At 42.3% G+C, this 15918-nt stretch overlaps 1 long non-coding RNA gene across 9 annotated transcripts in view; it reads left to right on the top strand.

Moving 5' to 3' along the window:
* LOC141578975 (uncharacterized) overlaps positions 1 to 15918 on the top strand; it is a 114748-nt gene that overhangs the window by 40396 nt on the left and 58434 nt on the right. The window contains exons 1-2 of one of the 9 annotated variants that reach the window (XR_012509889.1): positions 45 to 10825; positions 14842 to 15485. The exons of 7 other annotated variants lie outside the window; for them this stretch is intronic. This is a non-coding gene — a long non-coding RNA (uncharacterized LOC141578975). Of the gene's footprint in view, positions 1 to 44; positions 10826 to 12576; positions 15486 to 15918 lie in introns of those variants that run through there. One more of the 9 variants, XR_012509886.1, reaches the window with a different exon arrangement.

Here is a 15918-nt window from a genome sequence, read left to right on the forward strand (position 1 = left end):
TTTACTTCCCCCTGGTTTCATTTAAGTATTGAGTCTCCATTTTCTCTACACTCTAACTTTTGTCTTTTTGTTGTTATGGTTGTTAAGCTGTGTTAAAAATTGTTTAATTCCTCTTTTAGCAGGAGGCTGAAAGTAAATAAATATGTAAACAAACTTATCACACTTAAATGTTTTATACATTCTAAGCTGTTTATTAGTTACTTAAAAACCGAATTGAATACTGAAGTGATAACATTTTAAAATTATTTTTTAACATTTTATAAAAGTATAGCTGATTTACAATATGATATGTTTCAGGTGTACAATAATTGCACAATTTTTATTGTTATGCTCCATTTATAGTTATTGTAAAACATTGGCTATATTCCCTGTGTCGTAAGATACATCCCTGTAGCGTGTTTATGTTACATGGAGCAGTTTGTATAAGAAACTTGGGTAATACAAAGTCTGGGGCGTGGCTCTGTCTAACCCATGTTCCCGGTCACCCTTCCTGTCAGAGCCCAGGCCCTCACTCCTGTCTGCAGGGGAGCAACTGGAGGCAGCCCTCATCAGCGCTGGCACCACCCTCTGAGTGGCAGTGACAGCAGTGACTGTGTGTGGACGTGTAAATTGTTGTTCCAGGAGCTTTACATGCATTTCTGCATTTAATAATTAAAGCCCTCCTGTGAGGAATCATTTTAGGTTTTTAATGAATAATACATTTTATTTTGATTTTGAGAGTTCAAACTTCCAGAAAATTTACTGGAATAGTACAATAAAGGCTTAGATACAGTTCACCTAAAAGGGCACTGTTTGCCCTTTTGTGTCTGGCTTATTTTAGTATAAACTTTCAAGGTCCATCCATGTTGTATCCTCAGTCAGTACTTTATTCTTTTGGTTTTATAATATCCTTTTTCTTTTTTTTTTTGTTTTTTCTCTATTTAAAAATATTTTCATTGAATTCTAGTCAGTTTATAATGTTGCGTCAGTTTATAATTTTGCATCAGTTTCTGTGTACAGCACAACACTTCATTTATATAGGAACATACATGTATTCATTTTCATATTCTTTTTCAACATAAGTTACTATAAGTTATTAAATATATTCTCCTGTGCTATACAGTATAAACTTGCTGTTTACTCTATACATATTCAGTATCTGCAAATCTTGAACTCCCAATTTATTTCTTCCCACACCCTCTCCCCTCTGGTAACCATAGTTTGGTTTCTATGTCTGTGTGTCTGTTTCTGTTCTGTAGATAAGTTTATCTTTTTGTTTGTTTGTTTTTTTAGATTCCACAAGTGAGCGATCTCATATGGTATTTTTCTTTCTCTTTCTGGCTTACTTCACTTAGAATGACATTCTCCAAGTCCATTCATGTTTCTACAAATGGCATTATTTTATTATTTTTTTATGGCTGAATAGTAGTCTATTGTACAAATATACTACAACCTCTTTATCCAGTCATCTGTCAGTGGGCATTTAGGTTGTTTCCATGTCTTGCTATTGTAAATAGTGCTGCTCTGAATATTGGGGTGTAGGTATCTTTTTGAATTAGGGTTCCTTCTGGATATATGCCCAGGAGTGGGATTGCTGGGTCATATGGGAGGTCAATGTTTTGTCTTTTGAGGAACCTCTGTATTGTTTTCCACAATGGCTCCACCAAACTGCAACCACAGTGTAGGAGGGTTCCCTATTCTCCACAGCCTCTCCAGCATTTATTGTTTGTGAACTTCTGAATGATGCCTATTCTGACTGGTGAGATGTGATATTTGATTGCAGTTTTGATTTGCATTTCTCTGATAATGATATTGAGCATTTTTTCATGTGCCTATAGGCCATTTGTATGTCTTCATTGGAGAAAAGCTTCTTTAGGCCTTCTGCCCATTTTTGAATTGAATTGTTTGTTTTTCTTTCTTATCAAGTGTAAAAGGTGTTATATATTCTGGGAATTAAGCCCTTGTCAGTCTCATTTATTGCAACTATTTTCTCCCATTCCATAGGTTGTCTTTTAGTTTTGCTTACTGTTTCCTTTGCTGTGCAAAACCTTGTAAGTTTAATTACATCCCACTTGTATATTTTTGCTTGTATTTCTATTGCTTGAGTAGACTGCTCTAGGAGAACATTGCTGAGATGTATGTCAGATATTTTGCCTATGTTTTCTTCTAAGACGTTTATAGTGTCTTGTCTACATGTTTAAGTCTTTAAGCCATTTTGAATTTATTTTTGTGTATGCTGTGAGGGAGTAGTCTAACTTCATTCATTTACATGCAGCTGTCCAGTTATCCGTACATCATTTGCTGAAGAGGCTGTCTTTACTCCATTGTATGTTCTCACCTCATTTGTCAAAGATTCAATGACCAAAAGTTTGTGGGCCTATTCTTGGTAATTTTGTTTATCCGTTCATTGATGGATGGATATTGTTTGTAACCTTTGGCTACTCTGAATGATACTGCCATGAATATTGATGTGCAAGTTTTTGTGAGAATATGTTTTCATTCTGTTGGCTGTACAGTTGGCCCGCCATATCTGTAATTTCCATTTCATGGATCCAGATGGCTGATTGTAAACGGACTCGAACATCCTTGGATTATGGTATCCAGGGTGGGGGGTTCCTGAAACGAACCCCCCGAGGATACTGAGGGATGACTCTACATGTAGGAGTGGAATTGCTGAGCCATATAACTCTAACCTTTTGAGGAAACACCAGACTTCTCCAAAGAAGCTGCACCATTGTCCCTTTCCATTGGCCGCAAATGAGGTATCTCTGCCTCCTCAACGACACTTGTTATTGTCCATGTTTTGATTAAAACCGTCCTAGTGGGTGTAAAATGAGAACTCATTTTGATTTTGATTTGGCTAGTGATGCTGAGCTTCTTTTCATGTGCTTATCGGGCATTTGTGTATTTATTTAAATCCTTGGCAAATTTAAACATTGGGTCGATTTTCTTTGTATTGTTCAGTTGTAAGCATTTTTTATATATCCTGAATACTAGTCTCAGATACATGCTTTGCAAAATTTTTCTCCTATTCTGCAGATTGTCCTTTCACTTTAGTTTTTTAAGCATTAAAACAATTTCTTTACAGGGGAGGTAATTAGATGTATTGATTTATTTTATTTTTCTTGCTAAGCATGCACTCTGTCACTTGATATACCCACTTCCCCTGTCATTTCACTTTCTTGATGATGTAATTTGTAACAAAAAGGTTTTAACTTTGATGAAGTCCAGTTTATCTGCTTTTTTCTTCTATCACTTATGCTCTTCGTATTGTATCTAGGAAACCAAAGCCTATCCTAGGACCACAAAGATTTATACTGTGTCTTCTTTTAGAAAGTTTATAGGTTTAGTTTTTACGTTTCTGTCTGTGATCAATTTTGAATTAATTTTTATTTATTTAAAATATGGGGGTCCAGATTCCAGATTCATTCTTTTGCCTGCAGATACTCAGCACTCCCTGCACCATTTGTTGAATAGACTATTCTTTCAATGGAGTGTTGTTGACACCCTTGTGGAAAACTGACTGTAAATGTAAGTTTTTCCCCCTGGGTTTTTATTATGTCTCATAGATTTATTTATCCAAACTTATGCCAGTACCATTCTGACTTAGTACTATAGCTTTTTAGTACCCTTTAAAGTGAGTCCTCCAACTTTGCTCTGCTTTTTCAAGATTGTTTTGGCTGACCTGGGCCCCTTGCACTTCCATATGAATTTTGGGATCACTTTTTCAATTTTTGCAAAGAAGTCAGCTGGAATATTGATAAGGATTCCACTGAATTTGTAACTCACTTTGGGGAGTCTTAACATTTTTAACAATATTGTCTACCATTCCATGAACATGGGATGTGTTCCATATATGTAGGTCTTTTAAGTATTATTTCGGTGATACATCAAAATATTCAATGTACAAATCTTGTAAATTTTTGTTAAATGTATCTCTCATTTTATTTTTAATGCTGTTGTAAATGGAAAGGCTGAGCTTCTTGAGGGTATGACTATATATTAATTTGTTTATTTCTAGGATTTCTACACAGCAAATACTCTAGGTTTATATTTGCTACATAAATCTATCCACAACTCTTCCCACCCCCGTGTTATAAGAAACCAAGACCCAGGTTAAGCTACCTGAACACGTATGTGGAAGTGAGAAATGAGACCCTTGGGTGGGGCTTTGTGAAGATGATACTGAGAGCTTATTTAGGATGGCTTCATCTTAAATTCCTTTAAACAACACTTTTGGTGTAGTCAGATACATTAAGATCATGCCCTTTTGATGTGCAGAGGAGCTAAGACTATCATTTTCAAATAATTTCTAGTGAGAGTGTTGTACTTGAAATCAAATTTGCATCAATCTTTGAAGATATATGTTTCAGGAATTTTGACTAAAGAACACCTGTCTTTATTCATTAATGACAACTAAATTCTCAAGCAACATGTAAGAGTTTGAGCAAACTGCCCCAGCCCCGTAGTGCTGGTTGGCTGCAGCTGTAACTGGAGTCAGTGCTTACCTCTCCCAGCACGCTTGGGCTGATCTGCTCAAAGGTGTTCGTCCAAATGTTTGTCTGTAGTCTGTTGGACAAAGCCATAAAACATTGAGTTAAGGTTGCTGGAATGCAATATATTCCTATTAATATTAACTAAGCACATATTGAGTGCTTACTGTATGTTGGGAATTGTCCCTCAGCCTCACATGTATATTATTTCACTTAAAACTTCATATATTTCCTTGTTATTCTCACTTTACAGATAAGGAGACTGAGAATTAGGTCTTCTGTATTTTGGATGGAGCTCATTATCAATGACAGGAAGTTGTAAGGAAATAGATATTGATTCATCCTGAGAAAATATTTTTCTGACCGTCAGCAGTGAAGAGGGTGAACACTGAAGAAGGTGATCATTGTTTGAGTGAGACGAGCCCCGGGTTGTACGGAGTCAGCATCCCTGTCTTGGACACGGCACGTGTAGATCTGTGTGGTGGGTGAGGCGGCGAGGCCGCGCAGGGAACGCGGATGCCGGGCCATTGGGCTGTGCTCAGGCCCAGTGGGGCTTTCTCCTAAGGGCAGTGGGCCGTCATTGACAGATCTTAAGTAGGGGAGTGGGGTGCTCTCGTAGATCACTTTTGTCTTGTAGAATGCTTAGAAACATTTAGAAGGCTCTGCAGGAGGTGATGTGATGAGTCAGATTAGGGTGGCTGCCAGGTGTAGAAGTGTAGAATTTTCAAGTGGTTTTCAGTCCCAGTTTTGTGGCTGAGTAGCTGTGTCACTTTGGATGATGCACTCAAGGAAGTAAACAATTTATCTAATCAATTGAAGAAGTGATGTACCGACCTCCCAGGACTGCTGTGGCAATCCAGTGAGATAACGTGTGCACAGTGTGCAGCGTGGTCCCCAGCACACAGTCAGTGCTGAGTGAGTGCCAGTGAGTACCTGGTAGGTCAGGTGTGGGTGGTGGGACTCGGTGACTGAGGAAATCTGGGCCCTGAAGGTGGGGTCCAGTCACATCTGTGAGTGATGGGCCTGAGCTGGGAGAGGCAGGGAGACCTTGCCCCCCGACCAGGGGCCCTGGGTAGGACGGCTATGGGAGGAGCACCGTGAAGTCAGCTCTTTGCAGGTGGAGCTCGAATTGCCTTTGAGACATCTAAGTGCATTGTCATGAGCTCAAAGAGGAGGTCTGGGCCCGGGCTGTGAATTTTCCTATAATCTTAATCCCTGAGGACGCCGAGGTATTGATCACTGAACGTGAAGACATACTTTACAGGACAAGTGAATAGTAGTATCATCTCTGTCATCAAAGTTCACATCTCTTTATTCATCACAAGTTTGCTATTGGGTACTTACAGAGCTCACTTCACCGCCATCCCCTGGGCTCAGGCTCCACAGTAAAGAGCTGGTGAGCCTCCCTCTTTTCCAGAAGAAGACACATTTAGCTGGTAGAATTCTGTACCTCGCCAGACTTAGAATTTTAGTTTGTTGTTTTAATTCTATTTTCTGTTAGCCATCTTCTGACAGGAGAGAGGTTTTACCTCATGGACATATTTCAATTAGCTGTTACTGAGAATTGCTGATCTGATCCATAGTGTAAGTATTATATTAAACTTGTAGAGTATATATCATTTTTCTGTCTTTGTCCTTTAATTTTGTATGCCCCTTCAAGTCTCTATCCTATTTGGGGCCTTATTTTTTTAAATTAAAAAATGTCTATTTGCAGTTAAGAAAACAAAAGAAAAGAAAAAATACACATGAAAGCTAAACTTAGAAAATATCTAGTGTGTTTTCTGTCTCGGCAACGGAGGGATCCAGAAACTCGTGAAAACCTTCATTACACAAGTTTCTTAAAATGCTGATTAAGAAATAAAACCTTCCTTCTTCATCTTTCAAGCTGCACAGCTAATTGTGAAGAAAGTGAGGGGAAATCCTCAGAAGCCAAGACAAACCAGAAAGCAGGAATTCTGGGTGATACACGAGCCTTAGAAGCCCTGGGGTGCCTGTTGGCTCCTGTACTGAGTTTCAGTTGCCTTGACAGGAGGATAGGAGCTGAGCCGGAGTCTTCTCACACTGGGAGTTGGAAGACTGATCATATGTAAGGCCAAGCCCATCCCGAGAAGCATGGTTTACTAAAGGGTTAACTATGAAAAAAAATTCCTCAAGGTAAGACAGTAAGGAAAGTCAATTTTTTTGGAAGAGGGGAAAAATAACAAATCCAAAGTAAGGATATAGTTTAAAGCTCTTCTGGCATGAGAGTAACCACAAACTCCTGGCAGAGAATCACAGCTACTCCTGGAATGAGAAGCTGTGGTTTGAATGAATCAGTGAGCAGCCATTCCGAAAAAGGCCTCCAGAGTCTTGAGGATCAAGATACTTGACTGCAAACACCTGTCTTCCAAGGTCTCTATCAAATAACCAGAAAGGTTTTAAAGGAAAGAAGCCATAATCATAGTTTCATTTCTTAACATTACTTTATGCTAGGAATTCAGAGGTGACTGTGGAGTTGTCTCCTCTTTTATGGACCTTACCTTCTCTTTGGGGAGACAAACTGACATAGTTGGGGAGCTTGGTGGAGGGAGGTGATAGTCTGTTGCAATTAGCCAGGAGAGGAGATTAAGAAAGCAGTGAAGGGTGGGTGAACTTTTTAGCTAAGGACATTCTTGTTCTGCTGGCCCTTAATTGCAGGCTCAATGAGCAGTCACTGGAGGGAATAGATCTTACGGAGGATGGACTTAGCTCAGGCCTCTTTAGAATGGACAAGTGAACCTGGAGAAAGACAGTCAAATCTGTGCAGACATTAAAGTTCACTTGAACGTGCTCCATCCCTGAGCCAAAGATAGGACAAATATGCAGCACTTCTTAAGGACAGAGGAGTGGTTTTTAAGGTTCTCCAAGAATGAAGCCCAGGGAACCGAGATGGCCAGTTGTCAAACTGTGACTTTGCACTTAGGACGGTATACCCACCAAGGGTATTGGCCTTTTATACATTTCCATTTCTCTTTAATACATGTCAGGTGATGAGGACGTGGGCACAAGTGTTTGACATCTTGTCGAGGCGACTTTGGGTACCTGCCTAGAAACGCGGGCACGGCTACAGCTGCGTCACACATGTTGCCGCCCATCCCACTCCCCGGCTCCGTGATCACGGCAGAGTGGTTCCTTGTTGACCTGTCCATCTCCTCTGTGACATCATAACCCATGAAAAGACCGGAGAGTATTAACTTGGCTTTGTTAAAGTCAAAGGAACAGATCTAATATGGAGTCAGATTTGTTCTTTCCTATTTCAGTATTGCCATGGAGAAGAGAGTTTGGGCAGCTTTTTATAGGGTCCTCGAGGCTTTCTCTCTCAGCCTCTGGGCACCTTTATTGAAAACCCTTCATTGCTGTCTGGAGTGCTGGAAAACCACTCCGACTGTTTTGCCCTGAAGATGTGTTCAGTTTATAACTCATCTCTACTCCTTGGAAAACAACTCAATAAAAACTCAGTTGGTTTTCCACCAGCCATGGGCAGGGGTGAGGGATACCTTGTTATTATTTCATAAAATAATAATAATAATAAAAATAGTAATAATAAAAATAAAAATAAAAATAAAAATAAAAATAAAAATAATAATAATAATAATAATAATAATAATAATAATAATAATAATAATAATAATAATAATAATAAAAGAAGTCTTAAAACAGCACTGGGCACATAGTTGAGAGTAAATAAATGCTTCCTGGCTTAAATCAAAAGTGATGACTCAGTGATTCCATGGCTGCTGTATTTGCTGAGCTAGTTACTCTTTGCTCCATTACACATTTTTTTAACTGAAAAAGAAATACATGCAAATGGTTAAAAAAAATTCAAACAGCACAAAAATACACAAGTGAAAGAAGTTTTCCCTCATCCTCTGTTCTTCCGGCCCTCCCTGGAGATGCCACTGTTTACTATCCTTTTGGTGCTTTTCCAGATATGCTATGCACATTCCCACCTATGTATGTAAATTCCTTTAAAGTTTTAGTTATTTTTAACTTAAAGGGATTTAAATCCTCAAGTGGCTTCTGCCTGGGTAATAGAACAGAACAAATCTGACTCCATATTAGATCTTTTCCTTTGACTTTAACCCTATGCTCTGTCTCCTAGGCTTCATCTTGCTTGTAAAACAATGTTGCTTAGAGCCTGAAATATACAGGAGAACCTATTCTGAAGGCTCTGATCTTTAAGTATATTTAACACATTTTCATTCATAAAAAGATTAGAAATTGCAGAATAGAAAATAACGTTTGTTTTGTTAGAGGTTTACAGAGATTTGACCCAGGCAGATAGCTGCAAGAACAAAGGATTCTAACAAGAAGGAATTCCTACACCAAGAAGATTGCAACAACCAAGCACGTAGGAAAAGAGCCTGAATTCTGACTTGGGGAGATGGTTTTTCAGGACATTAGTTTGCCATCTAGGTCTACAGAAACTTGCTATTCCATACCCCAACACCTGGTCTCCCAACTTATTGGCCTGTCCTGCACTGAAGAGAATGAATTTGGATTTGGTAGCACTCCTATATACCTAGCAAGCTGGGCACTGGAACTGAGTGTTATGGAAACAACAGGCCAGCCAAGGAACAATCACCACTCGGAGTGTTGGCGTACTCAGATTTATTATGCCGGCGGGCTCAGAGGGGCTTCTGCTCCGAATTTCAGAGCACCCACCTCCAAGACATACACATGAAGTTTTAAAGGGTTAATTACAAGTAAGGGTGTATTAGCCAATAAGGCTCAAGCAACTAAAAGCAAGGAATCAGCACACTGGTGCTTGTCAACTTGTAATAGACACTTGTTGAGCTTCGATTTACGGCTTAGCTTGTTAGCCCAGTAAACTGACACTAAACTTCAGATTTACGAGTTAGCCCAGCAGAATTTAGATCAGTAAACTGACACATCACACTTAGATTTGTGACTTAGCTTGTTAGCCCAGCTGGGCTTTTCCTTCACATGAGGACAGCTCTCCCACACCCAGGGAACTACTGTGAGCCCTTGATGGTTCCACTAGGGTGGAGTGTGGTTTACCCAGGACGGATGGGGACTATGCACCAACACTCAGGCAGTCTGCTCTGTCTGGGGCTCTGATCTTGAACCACCCCGCTCCCGGCCAGCCCAACACCTGGGACAGTGGAGCTAAGGCAAAGATCGTGCCTGCCTGTTTCCCAGCGTGTAAAAGGGGAATATGTACTCTTCCCAAGGTAGTTCTGAGCGACAACACCTGCGGGTGCTTGGTTCCCAGACCAACAGAAAACCCTGCTCCGCGTGGGGGCAACAGGTGTGATACCCGTAGGGGTTCTGCAGCAGCATCGGATGGAGGGCTGGATCAGGGAGGTAAAACTTGAGCTGCGGGCCTTGAAGTGTTACAGAAGGGTACAGAGGCAGGACTGCCGCCTTCTTCAGGGTGCCACCAGAGGTAAAGCTTTTTCTCTCCATCCTCGCTAGGACCTTACCCTTTCAGGATCCCTCCATTCTCTCTGCTATTCCTGTCCATCTGTCTCCCTCCACTTTTTCCCTCCTCTCCTCCCCCTCCCATCTTTTCCCTCCCTCACTGCCCCACCTTCTCTTGCAGAACCCAGAGCGGATTGCTGGCCCTCCTGCGCATGGGCGGTCGGTGTCAGCTGGACCGCGGGTTGGAAGCTCCAGCTCAGAGCCGGGGATTAGCCCCAAAGGCTTCTCAGCTCTGTCGCCCGGCAGGCCTTTAGCTCCTGCCCGGGGCCGGTGCCTCTGGCCGTGGAAGTGCAATGTGGGGTCTCCCGGGAAAGGGGTCAGGTGGCTGCGGGAGGGCGGTCCGCGTGTCACAGACCACGAGGGCGCGAGTCAGCCTGTGTTCAGCTGAATTGCTCGGGCCAGACCCCTCTGCCCGCGCCACCTGCCCCAGTGCCCCAGTGCCACAGCTTCCCGGGGCCAGGTGTGCACCTGCCGCCTCTCACCCAGCCGGGCTCCCCTCAGTCCGCTGCTGGCGTCCCCTTCCCCTCTCTCGCCCGCGAGTCCTCTCCTCCCGGGCTTCCTCTCTTCGGCCACCGGCCCGTCCCCACAACTGGGCGGGCTGCGTCCGAGGCGGGCGGGGTCTGCGGACCCGGACGGGGCAGCTGGGGCTGGGGCTGGGGATGGCCTCCGAGCGGGGCTGCAGCCCGCGTTTCCACCCATTTCCCTGCCCCGCGACTCCGGGGCTGCCCTGGTCTTCCTTTCCCGCTCCCTGAGGAACAGCTCAGTGGCGTCTGCACTGCTCCCTGGGCTGAGAGCCTCCGGCTGTAAAGCCCAGCTACTGGTGGAGTCGGGAAAAGGGATCCTCAGTGCCAAGCGAGCTTCTGTCTCCTCCCTCAGTGTTTCTGCCCCAGGTAAGTACCTTGAACACTTTCAGGTGTTATGATGGCGGTGCTTGTTGGTGTCATGTGTTTTTATAGTGAGAGGGATTACAGTGTTGAAAGCAGGGCTTGGTTCAGTTAAAAATGAGCTGAAGGCATAAGGCTGTGTCATCCTCCTTCCTTCCCTCTCCCAGGGTGAAAAGTGTGACCATCGATTTTAAAAAGACAGTTACATTCCCTAACTAGCCCAGCCCAGCTTGGTGTGTTAACAGGAAGAGCACCACCAGAGGCGTTGGAGACCCAGGGACATTGCAGTCCTAAAGAGCTCCTGGCACAGTTTGGTTTGTTTTGGTTTTTTGTTTTTCTTAAATTGTGGGGCAGACTAAGTAGTATAGAGGGAAAAATAATTGTCAAGAAATATTTTTTCATATAACAGCTTTATTGTGATATTGTTCACACACCATGAAGTCCACCCATTTAAATGGTACAATTCAGCAGTTTTTAGCATATTTACAGTTGTGCAACAATTATTATTCCAGAACGTTTTCATCACATCAGAAAGACCAGTGGAAATGAATGACCAATCCACCCCTCCCCAGTGGTGGTTCTAAAGAAGTTTCTTGGCTATTCTTGACCATAAATTAACTTGTTACATTCCATGAAAAATCTGGTAGGAATTCTAATCAGAATTGCAATGAATCTGTCTATCAAAATAGGAAGAATTAATGTCTTTATGGCATAAACTTCTTCTACTAATGAATATAACTGGGACCCTATATTTTCATCTCTCCAGAGCCTGGCCCATGGGAAGTCCTCACTAATTGTTGGGCTTGTGAATGATGAGATTCTATACATCATTAGTTGCAACTGTAGCCTTTCACAGAAGAGAAAATTAACCTCAGTGAAGCCAAGTGACTCTCTGATGGTCAGAAAGAGTGACAGCCAGTGCTGGAGTGATCCAGTGGACTTGGTGCTTGCAACTAAAAATATTCAGCAGCTACAGCTAAGGGGATTAGAGTGTTCTTTTATTTTTCCTTAATGGCGTTGCTTTTATTTTTACTTATTTTTTTAAATTAATTTTTTTGAAGTGTAGTCAATTTACAATGTTAGTTTCAGGTGTACAGCAGAGATTCAGTTATGAACATATGCATATGTGTATAAATATGTTTTAGATTGTTTTTAGTACAACTCATTACAAGAAATTGAATATAGTTCCCTGTGCTATATAGTAGGTCCTTGTCATTTATTTTATATTTATTAACGTGTATCTGTTAATCCCCCCTTTCCTGCCTGCTAACCACAGTTGGCTTTCTATGTCCATGAGTCCATTTCTAGGAGCACCATTTTTCTTAGTAATATATGCTGGTTGGCTGCTTTCAGTTTCAGTAATTCCATCTGTGGGTGCTTTTCTTCTGGTGGCCTTTATGTGGTTTGTACACGTGGTAATAGAGGTCTGTATTTGGGAGAACTCCAGGCCTCGTGTAGTCCCTGGTACAGAGTTCCCACTGAGTTGATGCTTGAACTGGGAAAAAAACATAGTAAATGTTGGAAGTTCCAATATGGTTGAGACTTCCAGGTTTCTATAACCTGCTTAGCCCACCTTAATATTGGCTGCACCCTTACTTGGTAATTTGGTGGAATTCCATGGTATGGTGGTGTAGAGACAGGGCCTTTTATGCTTATTCTCTTTCCTTTTTCTAACACTCATTCTCCTGGGTCTCCCAGATCCTCCCCCAGCAGTGCCCAGGGCTGGCTTGGTGCTGCACTGAGGATATATTTATTAATAAGTACCTTTCCTCATCTCTTCTGAGCCTCCATTTTTTTCTCTGCACAATGAGGGCTTAGACTAGATATGTGCTTTTCAGTTTCTTTTAAAGCCATGTTTCCTTTGAGAAACAGAAAATGCAAATCACTCCTCCCATCCCAACCCTTTAGATTTTGATACAGCCTCCAAGGAGTGACATAGCACTTTGTGGAAAATTGATGTGATTGTGATTCCAGGTGGCACAGAAAAGACTCTTCAGAGATTTATTGCATGGAGAGGGCAGGAAAGGTGCAGTATGTCACACTTTCTAGTGTGAGCACTGGAGCAGTGGCTTGGATTTAAATACGGTGTCTGACGTGGCCTCTCTCTAATCATGTACAATGTGATAAACTTCTCTACCTCAGTTTTTCTTGATGTGTCAAGTTGGCGTGATAATATTTTAGGGCTTTTGTGAAACATTATACACATAATCCATTTGTGTTTCGGTAGAAATAAGACCTGCTAGGGATTCAGGGATTTGTTTAAAAAAAAAAAATCTTGTCCATAGCAATCTGTCGGTGTGTATTTTGAATTTCCTGGAGGGTGAGGGTTGAGTCTAAAGTCCATCGTGGGACAGGTGGCCCATAGTTTTCTGTGCGCCTGATTGCCCCCTCCTCCCCAGTCCTCTTCCTCAGTCCAGGATTAAGTTCCCTAGTAGATTTACACAGAGGTCTTGTGGAAATGGATTTTCATTTTATTGTTTCACCAAGAAGGGCTGCCATCATGATCTCTGTGGTCAGGTTTTGAAGGGCTGCCATCATGATGTCTAGTCAGGTGAAGGCTATGCAATTGGGAGTTTCTATTTAATAAAAAGAAAAAAATTACAAATAGAAAATTAGAACAAGGGTGATGACAGGAGCTCTTGGAAGTGGGCACCATTAGTTTTGTTAGCTTCAGGTGCAGTGGCCTCTTGCCACGAGGACCCATCCTCTTGCTCTGAAGTTGGAGGGACCAATGGGTTGAGTGGGAATGTTAACTGAGTGTATCTCATGTGCTGGGAATTGTCCTATTTGTGCTTTGTGTTCCTTATTTGAGACAGTGAGCTCATTTAACCTCAATAGCCTCTTTAAAAAATTAGACTTTTTATTTTGAGATATAATGTAGATTCCCATGTAGTTGTAAGAGATAATATGGAGAGGGCCTATGGACCCTTTGTATAGTTTTCCTTAATGGTTCCAACTTGAAAGTTTGGGGTACAATTCATTACTGACTCACTAACAATTTGAGGTTTGTTTTATTGCCCTAATTTTATTCACGATTAAACTGGGGCTTAGAGAATCACACAGGCCTGACCAGGTCACCCACATGGTTAGTGTCGAGACGGGTGGAACGTGGGCTTGGGATTTCCAGGCAGTACCATTATGATGGTCTGTGGCAGGGAGCAGCATTCACTTTGCTGGTTTATTCATTCATTCAACAAATATTATTGAGTAACCTCTGTGGGTCAGATGCTTTCATAGGGTTATCTGATTCTTCAGCAGTCCTGAGAATCAGGTAATATTTATATTTTTTAATCTGAGAAAATTAGCTCTAAGAAGTTATAACCCCCCCAAAGGAAATATAGCTCATAAAGTAGCAATACTAAATTTTACAGTCACCCCTTTTTATGCAGGTGGTAACCTAGGCATTTTACATTTGCAAACTTCTGTAATCCAGATATTTTCATGTAAGACAAAGATTTTTTTTTAATTGAAGTATAGTCAAGTTTACAATGTTGTGTCAATTGCAAGGTTTTTTTTTGAATTTTGAATTAAAAAATATTTTTTCAGGAGGGTAATTAGGTTTATTTATTTGTTTCATTTTTTAAAATGAGGTACTGGTGTTTGAACCCAGGACCTCGTACATGCTAAGCACGTGCTCTACCACTGAACTGTACCCTTCTCCCCAAGGCAAGTTTTCTTATCCATTATTCTGAAGCTTAGGAGTTCAAATAAATTGGATAGAAAACCAGATCTTTTGATCCCACTGTAGTCCTTTTCTTTATATTCTGCTGAAGGAGGTTGGGGAAAGCACTTCCTTTGTTCACTTCCTTATTCAGCATTTTTCAGCAGTGACTTTGCATCAGGGCCTTGGTAGGTGCTTGGAAACAGAAAACAAGAAATGACCCTTCTCTGCAGGGCAGGAAGCCTAGACCAAAAGCTGGGTAATGTGATCCGAGCTACGGTAGCCATTTGAAGACTCTGAGGACAAACAGTACCTCCGGATTTACTTGAGCTTCCCTTGCCTTCTGGTTGGTACACACCAGGTCATCGCAACCCAGATGGACCTGCAGCCCACAGTACAGTATGTACCTCGATCTCCTCTCCCCTCTCGTCAGGGCCTGCAGCATGAGCATCCCTGACTACGTGCAGTGTGCTGAGGACCACCAGACTTTCCCTGTGGTGGTCGAACACGTGGGGATCATCTCAGAGGAGAATTTCTTTTGCATCTATAAGTGAATCACCTTGGTGAGTCAGATCAGTCCGTGCAGCTCCCAGTGGGCAAACTGTATCCACTACAGGCACCACTATGCGCCCAAGAATGGGTGGAGCGACTTCCAGACCCACCGCAAGGTCTTGGGCCTTGTCATCATTACTGAATGCCTCTCGGCCAAGGCTTCGAAAAGCTCCAAGTGCAGAGGAGCTGTATGGCACCACGCTCTATGACTCTCAGCTCTTTGACTTTCTGCTGCATGGGGAGGTGGCCGAGCAGCCGCGCACCGAAGTGGCCTTCAATTTACGAGGACTGCAGGGTGGTGGAGAAGAGGATCGACGACTTCACTGAGTCACTCTTCATCTTCCCCAAGTCCAAGTGGCTGGACGGTGCATCCGACAATTCTGGGGACAAGATCCTCCTTCTCTGCATCCCATTTGAGAAGGAGGACATCATGGGACTGGACACAGAAAGCAGGTAAGTTTACCTGGAGGCCAGTCCACCCTGGCTGTGTGCCGGGTTTCTTCCCTACATCCAGAAAGTGATCAGCAAGGAAGAGGACTCTCTTGTAGCCAAGAGTGGAGGGAGGTGCAGCCCGCCGCTTTACAGACATTTAAAAGTGAATCCGCCTTTGTTTCAGAGAGATCCTTTTAGGGTTATTGTGGACACTTACTGCAGCTTTTCAGCCAGGACCCTGGTGGGACCCCTGGAGTTGCTGACCAATAGAGTAGCCACAGCCACTGATGCTAGGAGAGCTGGGGAGGAGGCTGCTCTGAGCTGAGATTTGCTGTAGGTCAAATGAACATCAGACGCTGAGACTTGTCTAGTAAAAAGAATGTAAACTATCTTATCACTTCCTATATTGATTACATGTCAAAATGATAGTATTTTACATACAGTAGGTTAAGAT

This window comes from Camelus bactrianus, chromosome 1 (assembly GCF_048773025.1).
Source record: "Camelus bactrianus isolate YW-2024 breed Bactrian camel chromosome 1, ASM4877302v1, whole genome shotgun sequence".
NCBI lineage: Eukaryota > Metazoa > Chordata > Mammalia > Artiodactyla > Camelidae > Camelus > Camelus bactrianus.